Raw genomic sequence first — 20,680 nt, forward strand, 5'->3', positions numbered from 1 at the left:
GTAGGGAAATCTAATGTTTTGTACATGGCGCTTTTAAGAACTCTCGACCTAGACTTTCAGGATTCTTTAAATGTAATTTGATACAGGGTTTAGTTGTATCAGTGTTGAATAACGTCTTAGTTGCTTTCTTTTTAAGAGTTGTTACAGCTTTAAAGAAACACTACTGAGTTCTGAAACTCACATACCCATCATGTTTTAATGAAGTTTGTAGTCAGTTGCAGGATAAAATAGCAAATGAAATGTACCATTGAGTGTAAAATTTCAATAATTTTCTATCTAATTGCACTGCTATATAAACAATCTTTTTTTATAAATATATAATTTCTATAAAGTGAGCAGATGGTCTGTCTATTGTATCGCATTCAATTTTTTTGTTTTTAATTAAAAAACTTATTACAGTATTTTTGATAATGTGGCAACAAATTCAAGAGGAGAGACTTTTAGATGTCTCAGAATAACAGCAATTGGAATCTGAGTTTTTGTGTACTTGGTCTTTTCGCACATGAACAGCTAATTAAACAAGGGAGACTGGCCTTTGATATACAGCAAAAAATATCCGTGTGTGCTCTGAGAGGAAGTCAGCATGATGTACTTTGGATGTCATCTGGTGCATAGGTGTTCAGCTACACAGTGTACAGAACATAATGTTTTTCATTAAAATAATTTACTGTTGAAAAATTCTTTAGAGAAACCCTCTAAAATGCAACCCAAACAATACAGTCCTGTCCCAAAACTGCAAACGAATCAAACAAAAAACGACACCTAAAGCTCTTCTGAAATTATTTTTAGATGTCACTTTAATCTTATGTCAGCCTTTTTTTCCCCTTTTTTTCTTTTTTTTTTTTTAAATCAGCAAGTGTTGTCTAAAGCTTATAGTAAATCACAGGCCATGTTTGTTTGTTTTTTTATTCTGACTGACAATGTTTCAATAGTAGGCTCAGCATAAAGGATTGTGTACCTAAAATTATTGTAATTTTTTATGAAGGTTATGGAGTGCATAAAGATTGGACAAAATGCAAGAGATGAGCACAGAGGAATTGCTCTTTGGATTTAATGAAGCACTTCTTATCTGAAATTTTTCAAGTGAATGATGGATTAAGCTTTCAGACAACCTACCAGTTAGTAGAAATTATTATTGCACTGGTTTTTTGCCTGCCCCCCGCCAATATACTGTACAAACTGAGGTATTGAAATAAGAAACAGAGTAGGGATATAGTTCAGAGGTGCTGACTTTGGGTTAGGTATCAGTCACTGGAGAATCAGGTATATGGTTTCATATCTGAACTCCTGTGCACGGTATGGAGACCTAAACCTGATTTATAAATATATTCTTTAGTTCATGTATGTCTCTGCTTATTTGTTAAGCACATGTATTGTGTGAAGAGAAATGATGAAAACAACCTCGTTTTTAAAAATGGAAATATAAGGTGTAGAAGGAATTTTTGTTCTAACCATTGTATGCTCTACATTGAGCATTGCAATAGAGTATTTTGAGATCTCATTCTTTTTGTTGAGGTTTTTCTTTCTCCAGAGCATCTTTAGTCTTTTTATCAGATTAAATCTTCCCCCTTGCTAAATGGATGCATGGACTGGACACAGGAACATGTGAGGCTCTGCTTGTCATGATCAAGGATTGGGCATTGATGAGTATACAGTTTCTAAACGTAAAGACAATTGTGATTCCTGCCATCTGAAACAATTTAGAAAAGCTTTTTTTTCCTTTGATTATTTTTTCAGACTGCTTGTAGTTAAGTTTTTAAAAAGGACCATCCTAATGTAGGCATACATAATCTAAGAATAAATGTTATTTCCCAAAATACAATTTCTATTGGCACATGTTAAAACATTTTACCGCATTTTTAATCAAAGATATTGAGTCTCTTTCTGGTGTTATGGTGTGATTCCCCCCCCCCCCCCCCCCCCCCTTATTTTTTTTTGCACGTGTCAACAACTGAAGACAACAGAAAAGTTGAGAATACTCAGTCTGTGAATATGGAATTGCTAAATAAGGTAAAAATTTTCTAATTTGAAAGGTTGCTTTTTTGAAGGGGGTGATGAAGCAAAATGCTGAGGTATTTTAAAGGTGAAGTGCATGTGAGTTTGCTGCAGTGTATTCTTGACAACTAAATCCATGAGGAGCATGAAGCCTATCAGCGCCAGCTGGTGTTGATGAGCAGAGGGATTCAAAAGCCATAACCACTGTTCTTTGTGCATATTCTTTTTTTTTAGAAGAGGGAAGGGGTGTAATTAGTTTGCAGGTCCTTCAAATATATTTGAAAAGGGATCATGTGTGCACAGTGAGGATATAATGGAAGAGTCTGCTAGGCCTCTTGCAGAGTGGAGAGCAGTGGCAAGAGGGCTAGGATAGCAGATAATAGATGTCCTAGGGCAGAGCTGATTGGAAGAACATGTTAACGCATCCTGGGTGTGAGAAAATACTGATTCCATTTACTCTTGGAATTGAAAATGGAACATAAGAAAGTAGCATGACATTAGGAACAGATACCAGTTGCATAGAGTTTATCTTTGCAAGAGAGTAGTTCTGAATGATTTTCATTAATGAACATACTTTTAGCTGAACAGTATGCCAGGACATATGGTGTTTCACTGTGAAACAACATTTCAAACAAGTTTGCATTAAAACACAAGGATGTTCAAATTGAAACATGTTTTATATCTATTAAGACACTTGTTAGTGTCTAGATACATAAGCTGTGCAGTAAACTTTGCAAATCTTTAAGGAGTTCTGATAAAACATCTGATGAATGGCATCAAAGAATTCCCACTGCTATGTGGTGCTCAATACTTTATAAAAACACATGGATGGGGGAATCTATTGAAATGATTATTGAAATGAATACTGGTGGTTCAGCAGCTACACAAATATCTCAAATTTTTTCCCTTTTCTTTTCTGTCAGACTTCACCTGCACAAAATCTCTTATCTTTCTGAAAAATATATACACACTAGTGAGAGTATAAACACATCATTACACTTTCATGGCAGATAAGCTTGCTCTGTTGGAGTGTAAACTCATTTTTCTTTAGGTGACCTTTAAATAGTATTGTGCTATTGGATGGGATTTAAATCAATAATTTTGTCAAAACAAAATAGTGTTGGGTTTTTTTCTTTGTCATTTAACCAGTTCTTTAAACTATCAAGGAATAATGGATTCCCATGTGTTATAATCTATGAAAAAATAACTGTAGAATTCACTTAACTAGATTAAAAAAATACCATTTTACTCTGTTGTTGATAGTACTTTGTTTTATTTTGAAAAATGTTCAAACAGCAGGATAACATACAGTGTTACTATAATTAGTGACTTAATGCCTTTTCTGCATTCACATTGTAAAACAAGTGTCCCAGGTGTGAGAAGGTTAAAATGAGAAGTACCCAGTAGTTATGAAGCAGCAATAATGAGTTTCCTTCTACTTACCATGGATTTGTGTGATATACAACTTGCAATTAAGCATGGCTTGGTGATTCGGTGATTAATGTATATACGACTCCTAAAGGAGCAGCACAGGCCTCCCGTCACATCCTTCATGATGTTTACAGCTGGGTACCTATTAACAGGAAGATGGAAAGGGCCATTTACAATTCAGTAACCTTTATGACAGTGAACTCTTTAATCAGCATTTTATTTCCTTTGTAACACTTTAGTCATCTACAAATGTCAGAATAAAATAGGGCTATGAAATATTTAGGATCGGCATGTGGAAATTGACTTCCTTGATTTAAGCTGCTGTGTCTTTTCATTTTGTTGTTTTGGGAGCTTTTATTTTATTGAAAGACAATTTATAACTAAATGCTCCCAATAGTGACTGGCATTAGGGCCGGAAAAATTACAGAAATCTGTGTTCTTGTTCTCTAAAATGTTGATGGTTGCTGTGTTGGGTAATAATTTATTCAAATAACAACATTAGCAGTGGGGGTCACTTTTCAGAATACTGCTTCTTTACAGTCCAAATACAGTGGACTCAGTAAGTTTATGACTAAATATCCCCGTGTACTCGTAGAAGTATTAAGTATATCCTAAACCAAGTTGTTAATACATGTACCTGTGTCTGTGCAATATGGGAAGTGTTTTATAATTTTTGTCAAATGATCCTGAGGCTCTCCAACTTCCATAGCAGTTGTCTTATGCTTAGTCTGATGACAATCATCACTTTCTATCATGAGGAAGAAGTATTGTCCTTGCCTCAGTGCACTGCGGAGGAAATACAAATCCTTTTAACCAAGTGTTTTTCTTCATACATATGTATGCACTTTGTGTATAGATTATAAATTAGTATTTATCAAAATCATGACATAATATTTAATTCTTGATATCTACAGTATTTAAAGTATAAATTAAACATTTTCCAGTTGGTACCACAACAATTTTAGAATCATCAAGTGGGCAGGGGCTTCTTCTCTCGCAAGGGCAGTGCTTTGTCTTCCTGGGGATATTGGGAACTTTTGACCTAGTCCTGAACTGTATTTAAACTGTAATTAAGCCATTGCAATAATGCTGCTTGGGTTTGCAGTGTTAAGCCCAGCAGAGTTTTACTTCAGCTGCCTGCTGCTATGTTGTAAAATACTGACCCAGGTGACTGGAGCTGTGCTTAAGAGGTTATTTGTAATTTTGTATCACAGCTGCAGGTTGGTAACAAGGAAGGTAACTTCCTGTCTCACAGGTGTTTATAAGGTTTATTGCATTTGGGAGATCAAGATTTCATCTGCTGCTCTGTGTGTAGGAGTTATGTACTGGCCGAAGTCATCTGCTTTATCTGCTACCTATTATATTGGTTATGTTTTTGTATGTTATGGTTTATTTTTTAAAAAAATGAAGGGACAGGCCTTCTTAAAAATACCAAAGATCTGAAGGTCTTATGCAGGCCAGTAATAAGCACAATTTTGAATGCAGACCTCTTCTCACTGAAATATATTGCTTGGAGAAAGTGTTTGATCATAAGGAGAGGACTTGTGATCCTCAACACTTAACTCTTCTCCGTGGAATCTATTGATCTAGGAACAGACATTATCTCTAATAGGAGGCCTTATCTCTCAACTGTGGATTCAAGCTCTAGAATCAAGTTATTCAAGCTATGAATGTTTGGGATTTCAGGTGCTTTGCAGTTAGAAGCTGGGTAGTTGTTTCTCAGTTAACCTCTTGTTTGGTCCTTTTCCTTTAGAACCTCTTGAAATTCCATGTACTTACAGATGTCATTATGAAATATGCTGATGTTCAGGCCTGGTTTATCTATCTTGATCATGATCATTCTTTCTTAACCTCAGTATATTTAGGTAATATGGACAGTAAGCCAAACAGATATTTTGTATGAAAGTTTTGAGGCATTTTTGTACTGATGCATAGATGCGACAAGGTTTCTCTTGGCATAGCTTTTTAAAAAATATATTTTAAAGTTGTAAGACTTACTATTGTATATGCGGTGTTTAGAAAGAGCTAATGAAGAGCTAATAAACAAATATAATTGGTAAAGTAAGAAAGAAAGAAAGGCAAAAAGAGCGCATAAAATTGGCATTCCAAGGAAGATGCTAACCATTGGATAGGCAGTGCACAAATAAGATATGGATGAACTATTTATTGTTCAGGATCCTTGGCTACCCTATTAAGTAGGAAGGTATCTGAAAGAGGACAAAAAAGTTGACAGTGATCAGAGAAAAGGTACAAAGTAGCTCCTGGCCATCATCGTCAAGGAGGGTGCCTCATTCTGAACCTGATAGTCAATGTGCATTCATATTTTTTGATGCGTTTTTGGTGAAGTTGTGCTGCTCTAATATATCTTGTAGAGTACTACTTGCTGTACTGACCAGATTTTGTTGAGGGGTGTTTCTTTAAAAAATGGAGTAAAAAGTGAGCAAGAGATTGACCTTAAGAGACAAAAGCGTTTATAGTTGGCAACAATGAGCCTGAGAACTGGCATTGGATTAATTCAATGCTGTCTGTATTGCTTGAAGATACAAATGCAAGTTTAAATTATAAAGAAAAGAGACATGAAGTGGACAAAGTATACTCTGTTGTTATGAGTATTTAAAAAAGAAATATGTTTATCCTAAATTCAACGTTCTACCAGACTCCACAGAAAATGCATGTTTAATTTGAAGAAAACCTGTGTCACATTTGATGATAGACTCAAGACACCTTGAATGCATCTGTGTTGGTAATTGGTTGGCCAGCAAGGTAAATGAGACCTCTCTGCAGTATTAGTTGATACTGACTTCAATTTATTTATTTATTTATTTATTTATTTAATTTTTTTTTACAATCTTTTGAATGGATGACTCAAAGATGTCCTAAATGTTAAAAGCATTCTAAGAAGTTAAATACTGGGGAAAAAAATATTAAAGAGGGAAAGCTAGGGATTCTTTTTTCAAGGTTGGGTCTTTGCCTTTAGGGGATGGTGTGGAGGGGACGGGGCAGCGGTTTTGCTGCCTGATACCTACCTTGGTTGTACAGATATTCTACTGGTCTCAGCTGTTTGGGGCCTTGACTTGAGAGGCTTGGGCTTTTTACAAATCTCTTGCAGTTTCACAGCTGTGAAATGTTGCCATCCTTTTGCTGGGATTATTTAAATATTTATCCTTTCTTGCTACTTGACCTTTCCTGCTTGGTTTTAGTTCCTGTGGCCAGCTTGCTTTGTGTTTCATGAGCTCAGTAAACCGTGGCCTTCAATTCCCTTGTTCTAGTATTTTCACTTAAGACCAGGAGTGATGAGCAAAAGGTTTCAGGCTCAATCCTTGAGCAAAGGGCCGCTGTGACAGGGATTATTATTTATTTGTCATCTTGGATGTAATAAGCTGTAGGTACAGCATCGAGAGCCCTTGATTTATTGCGCTGTCGACTGCCACTAGCAGGACGTCTGCTGTACCATGCAGGATGAATACCACACTGTCAGCTCTGTCGATCTGTCTCTGCCATTGCGCTCTCTCTCATAACACATTCCCATTTCATGCCAGAATACATAAACAATCTTTCATTATTTTGATGCCTTTTTCATATTTGTTCTTTACAGAACATAAAGTTTGAATTTATGGGTTTCCTTTACATTATTTCAACACACTCCACCATTTTCCGGGTTTGTGGTTTAACTCCCAGAAATTGGCTGCCAGGTGATTTAGTTATTTTGGCTTTCTAGTTTTATAGTTATTTAATATCACAGTGCCAGATACTGAGAAAACGTAGTGTATAGCAGGTATGGGATTTCCAGTCAGACTCTGTCATCAGCAAAACACGGCCAAGGGGACACAATGTGGAAATTAAAAACTAGGCATGCAGAGCAGGAAATACTCCCTTCAGCCTTTATTTTTAATTTATTTAAATACTTTTCCAAAATATTTTTCCTTAGATGCTGTTACAAATGTAATGGAAAGCTGTTTAATTGGAAAAGAGCATGTGAATAGTGAGCAAGCCATTTCCCTTGAATAATTGCAATTAAGGGAATTTCTGACTTGTTGGCAGAAACATTGCTCTGATTTTTCTCCTATACTTTACTGTAGGTGGGGAAAGGGAAGGAAATAATGTCCAGAAATTTGTGTGATTTGTACTGTGCTTTCTTTATATGTTACAATGATCCACATCTGTTTATACCCTCTAATTTTGTTTACCTAAGGGGTTATTTTTCTTTAATACTCTGAAGCATATTATTCATTGAACTCTAAGGAGCTGAAAGTCATTGCTCGAATGAGTGAACTTAAATGTCACTATAAATACAGCAAGTCAAATACGAATATATGTCAAAATAGTTAAAAATGTGTTATAAAAAAGGCTTATGAGTAGTATTAAAAAAATTATTGCAAACTGTGCAGAGCATGAACCAGAAAATGTAGTGTTCCTGCCAATGTAACATGCATATATAACTTTGGTTGTGTGGGCAGCCTCTCACTCCATGGATGCAGCAGTGGACAGTAAAGTCTTTAGGAAGGGTGTGAGGGGGAGGAAGGGGCTGTGTCACCCGTTCTGTGCACAGTGTCTGCTGCTGGCTGGGGCTTCAGGTGCTGCAGATGACTGACCATGATCAGGAACGTTCCTTCCAATTACTCGTGTATGCAAATGTTTTCAGGGGAGTGAGGCATAATTGTTTTGTGATCTTACCCTGTGTTTTCTCAAGACATATTAAGGTCTGTTAAAGACTTGTTCATTGCTGTGTTTGTGTGCAAAGGTTATGAAGTTTTTGTGCCCAAGAGGCAGGTGAATAATCACTCCTAAATTTTCTTCTATTGAATGAAGTAGGGCTGCTTTTCCATCTTCAGTAAAAACATCTGAGTGTTTTTCATAGTCGGTTTTATTTTCTTTCCCCTAAAAGGAGAGAGAAAGCATGGCTTTGCCACTGAAACTATATCTGGTAAAAAGAAACTTGTTTTAATTGGCTGTGAAAATAGGCATATTTCTCTAGGATGTTAACAAATGTGGATTTCACTCTAAAAAGCAAGATAATAATTGTCAGTTCTTCCTCCTCGGTGCAGCCTACATTAGGACAGCTGGGAATATGCATAGCTCACGTTACATAGCAAAGATTTGTTCTAGCTACAAAGAAACCAGAGTTAATTAATATGAGAAATTTGTTTTGTGTCCGGGGTAAAAAAGACTGTGCAGGTTGGTGTTGTCAGCAAAAGCTGCTTGTCACTTTGACCTGCTCTGTTAAGTGTTTGATGTGTTTTCTCAGAGTAATCTGTGAATAACATTACACCCAACCAGCAGAGAAGCAGAGGGAGCGATAGCAGAATTAATATCTGGAAGCGTTGATAATTATATATCAGAATCTAATTTTTAGCACAGAAAATGTGTTAATGACAGAGAAGAAAACAAAAACCACTAGCTTCTCCCAGCAGGATCCAAAGTGTCATTTATTATTTCTCAGCTGGATATCTATCAAGTTTATGGGTTAATTTTTCTGTAGACTGTTATTTATGGGTTTTTGTTTGTTTTCAGCCATCATTACTAACAATACGGTTAATAGCAATCATTTGTTATCCGGCACCAGCGGTGATGCTTCAGATGCGAGCAGTGAACTGAGAATACTCATTTGGTAGCTGAATAAGGCTTTGACAGGGCCCATTTATAACAAGCTCATTCCATAATGTCCAGCCTATTAATAAAATTTTGTTGCTGTCTAATTAGAGATGTCTGATGTGTATAGTAGCACAGCAAAGAAGACTTTCTTCTGCTGCTTTTCAGTTCTACTGTGTCATACCTAAAACATGTGTGAGACCAATGGTTCAGGGAATAAAACTGGGGTGTACTGGAGTTATGTCTCCCCTCATAAGAGCAGTGAAATACAGGTTGTATGGCAGCAAGGCCCAGGTTGCATATACATGCATGTATGTTGAGGCAAGGTCTTTATTTTCATTAGCTCAGATCACCCTCAAGTCTCTCTTTTTTCTTCTTTTGTGTGTTTTCTTTTATTGGCTTAATGTTCAAGTTTTAGCTAAAAATAACTAATTAAGTAAAATGTATCTGTGATATCCTAATTGAATGTATACATGTAGACAGAATTCATGTATACATTTATTCTTGGGTGTGTCAGTGTATCTTTGAGAAAAGAACAGTCTGATCCCTGAGGACAGGGGTTTGAGGAGAGAAAAAATCCTGGGCCTGATCACTAGATTTGGTTTTTTTTCCTTCTATGTCTTTGAGAAGTGAGGAATCAGCAGGATTTACTGAACTCAGCAGTAAGGGGGTAGTTGGTAGTATAATCGGGACTGAAAGCAGAGCCTTTTGTTGCCCAGCAAGTCCCAGAATATTTGAAGTACTTTGTACAGCTCATAGAATAATCCTGTGTTTTTGCTGGTGGGATCTTTCATCCAAAGGTATCCAAATAATTTTTTAGTTGTGAGCTAAATAGTGTGTTCACAAAGTTGTTGTGAGTGAGCGGTTTGTAAACTGAAGCACAATTAGGCGAAAAGATTTATACCAGGACACAGTTGTTTGTGGGAAGGTTTTAGCTCCTTAGTGATTTTGTGCAAGTCATATCTGTTCCTGAAATGACCTGTCAGAAACATTCTTGTTCTGTTTTGTTTTTGCAGGTAAAGTGAAGTATATGATAATGATAAGAATGAATTAATTTCCATTTCATAAAATGCTTTTGCTCATGTAAATGCTGATTTAGTGATAACTTATACCCTTCCACCCTGCTTCTACTTTGCGGTGCACAAATGGAACGTTTGAAGAACTTCTGTCATTTGTAGCTAATGCTGAGGTGATTATATTATTTTTTTTAAGAAGCAGCTCCATGTTTTTGTAAGTACCTAGGTACTAATTAAAAGAAAAATATTAATAGTAGTTATTTTGTGCTTAGAATATTGCACTGCTGAACTGAGGATAAGGAACGGGAAAAACACGGTGATTTAATATAATTTCATTGCTAGGTAACAATTTGTTTCTTTAGTCATCTTTTATGTTTTTCCAGTTGAAATTTAAATCTTTGTAAATTACCTTTTGAATGAAGCCATGTCTGGTTTTGGTATATTATTTTCCCAGAATGTTGCTTCTAAGACAGCATATTTTATGCAGGAAAATTATGAGATTTTAACTTAAAGTTGCCACGAAGCTGCTGCATGGATTTCAGCTGGTAAAGAATCTCTATATGCTGGTGAGGTGTTGTTTTTTTTTTTTTTTTCTCCTAAACTGCTCTTGACGTGGAGCTTATCAACCCTTAATTAGTGATACATTTTCTCCTTGTGATTTCTATTGATGTTTTGTAGAGCTGAAGATGAATTGAGCCTCAACCTGACTAGCGGACGAATTGTTTTAGAAAATTCAGCAAACATCTCTCTCTCTCCCCTTCTCTGTCTGTCTGTCTCTTTCTCTGTTCCTCCCGATAGGAAAGGTGAAAAGCTGCACGATAGAAATCAGGTTCAGTATTAGTGGTTTTGCTTGCCTGTGCAATAGAAAACGACAAGCGGCAGGGCCTCAGTCAGCAGATCAGGGAGACGCAGATGGGAGGCGAAAAGCTCCCTCGTGGCAGCAGCCTTGCTTGGATGTGATTGTGAGAGCCAGGATGAAGTCAGCACTGACAAAGTGTGTGGATTGATGGATGGACAAAGCTGGGAACTGGATGTGAGAATGGATGAGGGCAGAGGGGGAATTTAACACAGACAAACAGAATGAAAGACAGAGAGGAATTGCCTGCTAAAGTATTCCAGCACTCAGAGCCCACAGCAATTTACTTACTGCTAACCGAACACAGGAGGATTCTTTGCATCTTTGCAGATTTTCTTAAAATATATGGAGAAACCAAGCAGAGAAGGAGCTAACAAATTCCTGTTAGTGCCTTTTATTGCCATCTCTTTCTCCTTTTCTCAAGATTCACTCACACTCAGTTAATTCAAACTGAGTACTTGATTATTTTCAATAAGTTCACGCAGTATGCTAGAGAAAAATAAATTTTCTTTCCACAGCTGTTATTTTAATGTTTCCACTAAATTTACTTTAATCAGTTATTGTTGCTTTTGCTATTGTGAATAAAATTTTTTTTTTCCTCTTACAAACTGTGCTCCTGCTAGAGGCAGGCATTTGGATACTGTATTCAGATGCATGGTAATAATACCCCATTATGTGCATTTTATTTTACTGAAGAAATATCAGATGCTTTCCCACTGATGTAGCTTCTTGGTACCATAGTATTATTGTCTGTTTTTTTAAGGGAAACAGACCTGTAGCTTTTGGCTGCTATCAGATTTTATTTACATGAGAGCATCACAAGATTTTTTTTCTTATTTATCTGCTTATATAGAAACAGAAAAATAAGAATTACCCTACTGGAGCAAATCAGTAGGTTGTAATTTTATCCACTGTTTTAGTTTTAGAAATCAAATATCATTTCAGTGCAGCATGCAAATAGAAATGAAGCTTTATATACAGCATATTGAGCAAAATATCTTCTGGCAGCATGGGGTGGTTGTGTTGGAATCCTTTGGATTCACACAGACGCTTGGAAGAACATGGGTTGGCCCAAGCTGTTACTTCTCCTTCCACTCAGCAGATTATGAAATACCAGAATGCGCTGTGCTAACAAGACATTTCCATGTAATGCCCTGATGTGCTTTCAACTGGAGAAAAATGCAAGTCATCAGAGTAAAGAGAAACTGTTCCTCAGTTGTTGGCTTCAGTAGTATGTGGGAAACAGCTGTTTATATAATAATATAATGTGTTTAATTGAATTTTAAGCAAGGTGATTAGTCCTATGCATGTCAATGAATAAATTGCTTTGAAGATAATTATAGTGTAGTATTTTTACTGATGAGCTTTCCCGAGTGTCCATGAAACACATAGCCTTCTTTAAGCTGGAGAACTTGTCTTGATTAATAAAGTCTCTACACATTTCCGGGGAATTATTTTAGCTTTGGAAAGATGCATAGAAATTATGTGGGAAAAACTGATGTCGTTCACACTGTACAATGTGTTTGCTAATCTGTTTGTGAAGCCTGGTCATGTGTGTACATTGGTTTCAGGATGTGGACACTGAATGCATTCAGAGTGTCTTTGGAAGGAGTGGGAATTGCTGGTGTGAGGTGTTTCTATCATCTGATATACTCTGGGGTCTCTCCTTGAGGACTGGGGACAGCCAGGTAGAGTAACCGGTCACTCTGCTGGAAGATGATGTTATATAGCCCTTATACCGTGTATACTTACAAGATACTTCCTGTATTGAAGGAAAGGAATAATCTGTCTTTTAGAGTTTTTTGGTTAGGGACAGTATGATTGTGAAATATGACAAATATGGGTGCTGTTTTTAGTGTATTACCTGCTTTCTTAGGGCATAAGAGATTCTGATTTAGATTACATATTTTGCATTTCCTTTGTTTTTAAAAGTAATTTAGCTAACATCAGGAGGTGATTTGCTGCATCCTCTGTTCTTGCAGAGAGGCAGTGCTGCGGAAAGTTACCCTAGGAAAGGGAATTTAACCTTGTTTTGGCATGAAATGGAGTTCTATAGGAGAAAAACCAAAACTGCTGATCTGTAATTTCTCCACTTGTAATTTTCCATTTTCCTAATTTTTTTGAAATTGAGGATGAATGTGAAAATGAAGATTGTGTACTTCCATGTCACATGTCCTGACAGTTTAGACATGTGATTTATTTATTTATAGAAATATTTTTAGCTATACCCTATAACAGTAGAGATCTTTCTACTCTGACTAAGTTCTTTTGGGAGTGTTGTGTCAAATATTACTGTACATACAACTATATTCAGCCCTGATATAAGTCACTAATGCATTGTCAGTAGTAGTCCCTGGAGTCTATATGTAAGAACAGTAATTAATTTCCTAGTTTACATTTCTGATAAGTGTGTCAATAAAAAGTACTATCATTTGTTTACATAGGAAAGTATGATTAGAGACCTGTCCTTCTCAGTGTAACTGTGTTTTTGAGGATGTACTTGAGTTATTTCATTGAGACGAATTTTTTTTATAATGGCTCTTTAACGTAGATTGAAGAGTCAGTAATTTCTATGTTGGACATGGATGCATATACCACATCTGATGTTTGCAGCAAATTTTTGGCATCTTGCACATTTTGCATTATTTTTCTGTACTTCTGTATTTCTGCAAATACAGGGGTATGGGGTTTTTTTTTGGTCAGAGCTACTGGTGAGAAGTACTATATGGAGTTTTGTTGCACCTGCATCCACTGAAATATTCAGTCACTTTTTTTTTAATAGTCATTTAGCATTAACTCCCAAAGTTAAACTAATTAACTAAAGAGATACCAAGAAAAATGTCCATTTCTTTTATAAAAATGGATAATTTGACAGCTTGAGAATAAGTACTGAAATGCTTTGTTCATATTATAGAAAGATCTTAAGTACATCTTAATAAGCTTTTCTTCAGTAAAGTCATTATAGTCCTGGAAAATTGGTGTAGTGATGTGCTGTGGTCATTCATAAGCAATATGAAAAGACAACTTTATTTATTCCCTTCCATACTGTCTCACAGAATTTCCATGCCAGGCCCTGAAGTACACAGGTGATTTGGGCATCTTCAAAATTTGGATGGAAAATGAAAGACTCTTGGTGTTTGACTGCCTTTTTGACAAATCTGTAGGTATTTTGGAGGTAACTCAATAATTCTTCACCGTGTTAGTTCTTGATTTACAATAATGAAATACCATTCTTCTTTCTGAGGAGGAATTTACACATGGCGAAATCACTTGGCTTGGTTAACATGCTGCAAATCATTCCTTGTAGTTAATGGGTTACTTTCAGGCCTGAGTTTCTGGGTGTGCACTCATTCAAAATTGTTACATGTATGAATTCGAAGAGACTTCGCTTTGTTACTGAGGCTGAAGTGCCATTTATGCACCAGGTTGGAAATTTCAATTACAGTATAAGAAAGGAAGGGGGAGAGGGGAAGGCATGCTAGTACTTGACTTGTGTAGCCGTGATAATTTTCCCATTTTATGTTGGAAATTTTTGTCATCTTGTTGATTAAAAAAAAAAAGATCTTCAGGCACTGCAAATGAGTAGAGACAAATTACTTCCTTTTTATTGAAATTTTTGCATTTATTATTTAGCCTGTCCAATGGCCTCTACTGCTTACCTTAATTTTTATAAACAGAAATGTCAGTAACATATTTCCTCGACATATGAAGAAAGCAGAAGTGTTTATAATAAATCTTAGTGTGGTATGTGTGCTATCATTTCCTTCATTTGACCTTGGTGGAGCAGGCTGATGGGGCAGTGAAAAGTATGATATGAAAAATGAGTGAACAGAGCGAGGTGAGCAGTGAATCAGTCTTGTGTGTGATTAGCTGTGAAAATCTCACAAACATGACTCTGAGTCACTTTTCTTCTTTCTTCCTTGCCTGTTTCTCTCAAATGTGTTTCTTTTCTGTGTGTATTAGTCATTTAGAAGTTAACTAACAGAACAGAGGCTCTGTTTTAATACTAGTTGTGGGTTAGTGGCTTTAGGTGATGAGGACAATGGGAAGTGCAGCATGTTGGAGGATTGGCTATAGGAAAATCACGGTCCATTTAAATTTGTATAGATCTGTTGCTAAACAGTAGTAGTAGTCATTGCATCTCGTTTAGGGATGTGAATGTGACACTGATTTCAACCTGGCACTGTAAATCTGCAATTATAACTGTAGATTCAGTGACTCATCATTGAGATCTTATTTGGCCATGTCAAATACTGTAAAAACAGAAGTCCATTACAATTAAAGAAATTTCATTTGAGTTATGCATTTCGGCTATGCGAGTCTGGCTTGCTAGAATACATTTATAGTTCTTTTTGTGTTGTTTTTTCCTGGGTGGTGTGTTTAAAGTCCAGTTGTGTGAGTGGTCATTATTAGACCACTAGAACAAAGATGCATTTAAATTTGGGAGTCATCTTGTCATCTTTGGGAGTCAGCAGAAATTGTAAACTTTCAAAGAGGACTTCCAAAGCTTTTCTGTGTTGATGAGTACTGTACAGTCTCTGTTATTGCACTGAATATTGCAGCAGTTTCAAACTGATACCGTGACTAAACAATATTGTGAGATACTTAGGAATTTTTCCTTGTGTAAGGCCATATGATAAGTTTTTGTATATGCAGATGAATTCTCCTCAAATTTTGGTTTCGTATTAAATTTGAAAAATTAATGCTTTTTTTTCAGGCTTGCCATTGGACTTAGTTCACTTTCGTACCTTTTTGTATTAACATGACAAGATCACTTTGACCGCTTAGCTGATGCTGGGGCAGTTCCTTTTTGTGTGAGGTCTGTCAGCTCTAGCTCTGCCCTAAGGATTCTCTCCTGAGCACACAACTGTAGGTGGTGTTCATGGCTGCTCCAGGAGAGGGGACCACCATGCTTGTCTTTGGCAGCCCTGGAGCAGGCATTGGAGACCCCGAGTGAGTGCTTCCTTAAAAGTGCTTGCCTCTGCCAGACTCTGCCAGCTTGGGACTGGGATTCCTGAAGGATCTCAGGAGCCTGAGTTGCTTCCTTCTAGAGATGTGGTAGTAGGGCTTTGGTTCACAAGCATTTGATAACAAAAGTACCAGTTACTCCGAGTGTTGTATGTGTGCATGTGGGATTTTTTACAGGCATTTCACTGTCTACCTGAATTTCATTACTGAAAGTTAGAAATTATCTCCCATTTAAAAATCAATGCCAGTTTAGAACAAGTGCATCCTCTGAAACCACCTCTCTCCTGGATTCTGTGTAGTTACACACACTGGCATGTTCACCTGGCTGCATGAGAGGGCTCCTCCTTGCCTGTTGATAGCACTGGGGAAGGTGCCAGTGTCATTCAGTGGGTGTTATCCCCTTGAAGGAGATGCTTACACATTAAACCATCAAAAGTACTTCTGACAATGTAAGGCATGTTTTGGACTTTCAGGTGTGGTGAGGCTAAGAGCATCTTTCTTTCCATGTATTTTGGGTAGTTTTTAAAGATGATGATCCATGCCCTAACAAAATCTGGTTTTACTCTTACGTCTAATGTCCTTTATACAAGAGCATTGTGGCAAACCATAAAGGAGATGGTCATTTTATGAAGGGTGTTATCAGCTCTAAATGATAACTGACTTGATTTTATGAATGTAATGACTGTTGAGTCCATATAGTGAATGGGAATATTTTAGCTTCCTGATACCTTTATACCAGAATTGTGTAACTTCAAAAAAGAAATCATCCAGTCTTGTTAGCTTCATTGCTCTGAAAGAGATGTGGTTATAACCAGGAGACACTGTATCTCTTGAATTTCCTAAAAATGGAGGAGTTGGTAATGGAACTCTTTACCATTAATGTTGCTGAATGTGTAGGAATGATCTGGAGAGCTGAGGTTTCTTTTATGCTGGTAGTTGTTCCTCTGTAAAACATCTTCCTTGTTTGAGTATTAATGTATGTGCTTTTCCCTATTGCAAAACAACTTTTTTTAGTTTGTGTTTATGCACACTGAACACGAATACATTTTTTATATTAGCTTGAATTTCAGCCTGATGTATCACCTCATTAGCAGCTCCTGTTTTTTTGAAAATATTGAAAGACCTGTCTTGGGGGGCACAGAAATTCATTTTTCAGCCATTAACCTGCATTATTAGGAGTCTCAAACAGGTCCGTAAGTGAAGTTATTTATAAATTATACTTTGATTGAAATATAACACTTTTTATTCTTTCGGCACAACTCAAGAGTAGTAGTGGATATAATTTGTTATTTTCTGGTAACTCAGGTAGGTGGAAGTATTATTTGAAGAATGCAGGGTATTTTTGCTGAGGTCCTGTACTAAAAATAAAGCCCTTTTCATTTCCTTCTCATCTTGCCATCTTTCTCCCCACCCTCCCAGCCCTCTTCCACCTAAAATCCCACCTGTCCCTTGCAAAAGCTTTTTTGGCATCTCTGCTAATAAGCTGATGCAGTCAAATTCATCTTTTTTTTTTTTTTTTTTCTTTAAAGAGGTTCAGAATCTGTTCTCCTGAGGTGAAATATAAGGGCTTTCAGACTGTATTCTTCTTGTAAAATATAACCTAGATCCTTTATGATGAAATAGGCACTTTGGAGGCACCTGGGCTTATCTTTCAGTTTTTCTGCTCAGCTCTGTTATGCACAAAGGTCTTTTTCTAGGTGACATATCATGTTGTATTCCAAAGTACACTTTCTTTTAATTTACAACTTAATTTTCAACCTAATTCAGAAGATTGATACTATAATGCTATTTGCAGAAGTATTGAAATGTCAGTAAGTTTTATTGTAGTAATAAAGAGAATTCCATATATCATGCACTCTATAGGGATCCTTGCTTTTTGCATAGATCTTCATAGCAACAACCAGTGGCTAAATGCTGGCAATCATTAATTTTTAAAGAAGACATGGTTATGATGAGTTGAGAAATTAAGACCATAGTGAAGAATGAACTTTAATTTTTGACACTTTTTGTTAGAGTCTGAGAGGAGACAGAGGTAGACTGGGGGGAGGGTGGAGGGGAGCAGGAAGAAAAAAATTGCCCAAATCCCAGGTTCCTAATACTTAAAATGCTGTCTGCTCGTAAAAGATTTCAGTCAGAGAGAGGCCATCTTCGAGCTTCTCTTAACAAATGGATATCAGTGGTCCATGAAATAATCAATGTCGATAATCCATCCTAGGGTCTGCCAATATGTTAATGGCTCTGCCGCATCGTTATTGCTACAAGGCCATAAATCATTTCCATACCAGAATGCTTAGCAGCCGAGGACTCAAGCCCCTAGCCTGGAATAAAATGCTGTCTCTTAACAATTAATGTCTAAACATTTTGCAGCTTTGTGCCTTGATTGTTTTCAGATGCTAAAAATGTAAGTAGGACAGATTGTAAATCAATAAAACAATAAGACAAAGTGTTTTAATAATAGAAAGGCTTGAAGTAAATCATAGTTCTGTGTTTATTATTGCTTCAGAGGTTATAAATAAATAGTACCAACTGGTAAAGGTTTAGTTAACAAGGAAAAATAAGTCTGGTATTGACATTTTGGGCATACATTACATTTTCACTCCATAAGGTGAGGGAGATGGGGGTTAGCTTTATTATTTTCATTTTTAAAATGTGAGAATAGGAGCTAAGACATGTTTGTATCTTTGAATTGTCATCCAGTAGAAAGGTGATTTTTTTCCTGCCCCGGCCAGTAATACATTAGTGATCTGGCTCTGTCTGCATCTGGAGGACACCAGTGCACAGTCACTGGTGCAAATGGCTGTGCTGAACTGTTGGCAATCACAAGGGGGTCTTAGAAAATGGACTTGGATCTAGTCGGTCTAACTGATGTTAGTTTATGTCCGTTTGGTTTGCTATTAAAGGCAACCTAAATATGGTGTTGAGTCATGAGCTCTGTATGGTACAGACACAGCTGGTTTGTGCCCGTGGTTGCCGCTCGTTCCTCAGTTGTGCGCTGAGCTGAGCTTGGGCAGGTGGGAAACCCACAAACAACAGAGAGGGCAAGCATTTCTGGGCAAAGGGAGGAAGGCTGCCCTTGTCTCTACTCCTGCTCTAGTTGTGTATTGAGACAATGAAGTAGGGCCTTTCTATTCCAAGTATGAATACTGTTTATTTGCTCATTTTTAAGTAATGAAAGTAAAACTCAATGTACAGTTGTTTAACCACAAATGTATTAATTATCATAAGTATACTGAGTTAACATAGTAGAACATTAATAACTACCCATCAGGTTTTCAGTTGCAGGTAAAACTAGTATTTATAAATAAGCACTTAATGATCTGAATATAGTTTTTCAGTGTTGATCTGTTCAGATCCCAGCATCTAGTTTCACACAGTACAGAGTTAGTTCCTTGTATGTGTGTGCAGTTAGCACTGTATCTTCACATGAGATAAAATTGACTAAAGAAAGCTGCCTTTATTTTGAGTATTGGGAGAAGCCTTTTCAATGTAATTTTTTGGTAATACTTTAGTTTGACGCTTGTTTGCCGGGAATGGGGTTTTGGCTGAAGTAAAGGTTTTGAAGTTAGTGTTTTGTATGGTAATACCGATCCAACCAATGCAATGGGTTGAATTTACATAATGTTTTGTTCAGGCTGGGTCAGAGCTAGTTTGTTGCTTCAGAAGCACTCACCACTCCCACCCCCACTTCCCCAACTTGTTTAGGTGAATGCAAGGAAGAAGACTAATAACAGTGGAAATGACAAGTGAGCTCATGGACTTCTTTCTTTCGAGAGCACTGATCTGCCTAGAATTAAGCAATTTGATATGGTCACAGTTTATTTTGGTGCTCAGGATGTAAGGGCAGGAAGGAGCCAGAGAAACAGTGGCTCAGTATAGACAAAAAGACAATTAAAACTGATCTGTCTCTTACCAAAGTGGCAACATCAGCCAGGATGGAAGTAATTTATTCAAAAAATTGTCCAAATGCATAAACTGCATTGATGTATGGTATGGTGGTGGGACAGTGGAAAATGTGATAGTTTTTTCCGTTGTGTGAATTACTCAGGCAGGATGCCTTTGTGAAGTAAGGGGGTTTGTTTAATGTTCTGACAACAATTTAGATCCTGTTATGGTTATTGCAGTGTAATGCAGTAGTAAAAATTGAACATGACACACCAGCAATTTATTATTTGTGTGTTTTTTAACCTTGAGTATCAGATTGTTTGTCCAAGCATATCCTTTGATTTGCTGTGAAATTTATTGTTGATAAAAACAATCAGATTTCCATTAGAAGCAAAAAATTCATTTTTTTCCCCATGAACCATAGATTTAGAAAAAATTCAAGCTCGGCTGCAGGACTTATGACAGGTAGGCTTATGACATTATATGGTAATTCAGCATGAAAGAATAATTGTGACACTCTACTTGGTGCTGGAGTATAATCGTGCTGTGAGGTTCAATTCACTGAAAGGCCAAATTATCTTCAACTGCATTAGTCTGACAACCTATAATGCCTTGCAGAGGCAATTTGTAGATGTTTCACAGAATGCCAGCAAACATGGCTTACCATTATGTTCCCCATTAACAAATTTGTGTAGAGGGAAAAAAGCAACTTTTCCATTTTCTTAACTGTTTTTGAACTCTGGCATACAATAAATGTGTACTGGGTAATAATAGTGTATGTTTTGCTATTTGGTGCTGGTTTTTAAACCTACAAGGGACATTACAGTATAGATTAATTTTTTGAAGGGTGCTTTTCCAGAAATATTTGTACTTCTTTTATATTTGAACAGCAATGTTGTACCTTCTTTTGAACGAGTAACATGGAGTCCAAATGAAGGTAAAA

General features: G+C 36.7%; 1 protein-coding gene across 13 annotated transcripts in view; it reads left to right on the forward strand.

The window, feature by feature from the left end:
- LRMDA (leucine rich melanocyte differentiation associated) overlaps positions 1-20,680 on the forward strand; it is a 635,267-nt gene that overhangs the window by 164,007 nt on the left and 450,580 nt on the right. The gene's annotated exons all lie outside the window — the stretch shown is intronic.

This window comes from Chamaea fasciata, unplaced genomic scaffold (assembly GCF_029207755.1).
Source record: "Chamaea fasciata isolate MVZ Bird 193981 ecotype frontalis unplaced genomic scaffold, bChaFas1.0.hap1 SCAF_9, whole genome shotgun sequence".
Classification (NCBI taxonomy): Eukaryota; Metazoa; Chordata; class Aves; order Passeriformes; family Sylviidae; genus Chamaea; species Chamaea fasciata.